A 2,960-nucleotide genomic window follows, 5' to 3' on the forward strand; every position below is an offset into this window, starting at 1 on the left:
AATCCTACCACAATCATGTTAGTTTGGAAGAGGACTTCCAGTCCCAGGTGGGCATGCAGACAGACAACAACTTGATTTCAATCTTATGAGCTCCTCAACAGAGAACTCAGCTATGTTGTTGTGCCAGACTCCTGACCTATAGAAAAAGTGATCTGAAAAATGTATGCTGTCATAAGACATAAAGTTTGTGTTAATTTCTTATGCAGCAATAGAGAACTGACGCAATCAATAAAAATAAATTCCAATTTAAAAAACAAACTTTTACAAATTTTTGAACCAAATTTAGAAAAATGTATTTATGACTGTGGTGCAGGGAAAGATTTCTTTTCTTTTTTTTTTTTTTTTAAGGTTACACAATAATTTATTGAGAGCCTCCTCTCCCCACCCTTGCAGTCTCTAGGTTACTTTTTCTGCTTATACATTTTGCACACCAGCCCCAGAAAGATGGCTGGGGTCAGGGGTGCTGCGTACTGTTCAATGAGACCCATAATGTGGCTGTAACTGTTTTCCTCATACTGCAAGAACACGGCCAGCAGATTCAGCTCCTCAGATAGTACCTTCACCTGGGCCACCTTCTTGGCCTCCTTCTGCCGGTAGTTCTCCTTCAGGATCTGGTACTATTCTGGAGCGGCCTGTTGCAGACACTGAACCACCAGCCAACCGCATTTGTTGTCCTGGATGTCAGTGCCAACTTTGCTGGTCACACTGGGGTCCCCAAAGAGGTCAAGGTAATCATCCTGAATCTGAAAGAACTCTCCCATCTCCAGCAGGATCTTCTTGCCATTAGCGTGCTCCTTCTCGCCATCAATTCCTGCCATGTACATGGCTGCAGCTACAGGAAGGTAGGAGTAGAAAGCTGCCTTGTACTTGATGATAGATTTGTACCTCTTTTCAGTGAATCTGCCAAGATCCACATTGCCCTGGGGGGCTTTGATGAGGTCCAGGGTCTGCCCAATCTCAGTCTGATAGGAACTCTGCAGGAACAGCTCAATTAGGTCCAGGTAATAGGGCTGCTCCAGGCTGGGTGCGGTGGCTCACACCTGTAATCCCAGCACTTTGGAAGGCTGAGGTGGGTGGATCACCTGAGGTTGGGAGTTCAAGACCAGCCTGACCTACATGGAGAAACCCTGCCTCTACTAAAAATACAAAATTAGCCGGGTGTGGTGGCATATGCCTGTAATCCCAGCTACTCGGGAGGCTGAGGCAGGAGAATCACTTGAACCTGGGAGGCAGAGGTTGTGGTGAGCCAAGATTGCACCATTGCACTCCAGCCTGGGCAACAAGAGCAAAACTCTGTCTCAAAAAAAAAAAAAAAAAGAAAGAAAAAAAAAGAAAAAATAGGGCTGCTCTGGGCAATAGAGCTTCAGCAGGTGGTAGATACATACTTCCAGAAGCATAGCATCATTGATGGCATCCAAACCCATGCCCAGCTTCTGATACCACCAGATCTGTCCCCGGCGGGAGACAGATGAATCCATGATGTCATCTGCCACCAGGAAGAAAGCTTGCAGCAGTTCCACACACCAGCCCACGGTCAGGGCCTGCTGGAGACTATCAGCATCCTGTTTCCTCGGCTCCACCAGCTCCCAGAATGCTACTAGCACCATCAAATCCTGGTGATACTTGCCTCCAATGGCATTGTACTCCAGGACCTCCTTGAGCCGGTCAACAGCATCTCCTGTCTCTGAGTGCCCCATGTCATCCTCAGTCAGCACCCTAATGATCTGGGGGAAGTGCTGAACAAAATCCTGCTTTTCTTGGGCATAAACATCTGATTTCTGGTCTCCATTTATTCTGAGGGAGGAGCAAAGGGCTCTGTTCCTGGACGTGGGTTTCTGCTCGGTCAGGATTTCTTAAAATATAAAAGGCACGAACTCTAAAGGAAAAGGTCAATAAATTCAACTATACTAAAGTTACATAATTCTGGACTATAAAATGCACCAAAAAATAAAGTGAAAAATAAATTTGTGGACTAGGAGATGCTATTTACAACACATAAAACTTAAAAAGAGTATTTTTAAGAAGCTCCTACAAATCAATGAGGGAAAAAGAAGCCAGCAGAATATGAATTGGTAACTCATAAAAAGGAAGCTTGAAAAGCCAACAACAAAAAGATGTCCAATATGACTATTCATCAGAGAAATGCAAATTAAAACAGTAATAAAATATCATTTCCCCCCATTGGGTGGACAAAAGCTAAAAATTCAGATAATACCACGTTTTGGCAAGGATATAGGGTAACAGAAACTGTCACGTCCTGCTGATAGAAGTGTTAAATTATATAGGCACTTAGAGAGTAACGTGATAATATCTAGTAAAATTGAAGATGTGTATACCCTTTGACCCAGCAATTCTACTTATGGGAATATATTCTAGAGAAAATCTTATACGTAGGCTCAGGGAAACATATATACAAGTATCATTGCAACATTATTTGTAATTCAAAAAACTGCAAGCAACCTAAATGTTCATCGACAAGATAATGACATTAATTAACTTTTCATTTTTATCAGTTCTCAAAATGCTCATTTAATCTTGACTGCCGACCCATCTAGAAATGATCTGGAAGTATGAACTGCTTATTACACCAGCTCTAAGAGTTACCTGCTGTTCTCTGGATTGTTGCCATCCTCAGAAAAATGTTTTCACTGACTGTGATCTTCAAAGAAGGCCTCTGAGCCAACAGGGATCAAAAGTGCCCAATATATCTGGAAATCCACTTTTTCCTGAGGATGAAATGACTTGTTAAAGTGAGCTGGAAATTGCTGTGCTGAAAGAGAATATAGGTAATCCAAGGCATGCAAATGAATGCTTCTAAGCTACTGAGAAAGCAATCTTCTTTTCAAAGGTGCCCCCCAGTCCACATGATAATTCATTTCATTTGATGAAGCTGAGCATAGTGAAGCTTAGTGTCTAAAAGCCAATCTGTGGATTCCTCCAAACATGCTAGAATGAGACAT

At 42.6% G+C, this 2,960-nt stretch overlaps 1 pseudogene; it reads right to left on the reverse strand.

Moving 5' to 3' along the window:
* Window positions 1-401: 401 nt before the first annotated feature.
* LOC101144730 (farnesyl pyrophosphate synthase-like) lies at window positions 402-2,629 on the reverse strand (annotated as a pseudogene).
* Window positions 2,630-2,960: the final 331 nt, after the last annotated feature.

The sequence above is a fragment of the Gorilla gorilla genome, chromosome X (assembly GCF_029281585.2).
Source record: "Gorilla gorilla gorilla isolate KB3781 chromosome X, NHGRI_mGorGor1-v2.1_pri, whole genome shotgun sequence".
Lineage (NCBI taxonomy): Eukaryota > Metazoa > Chordata > Mammalia > Primates > Hominidae > Gorilla > Gorilla gorilla.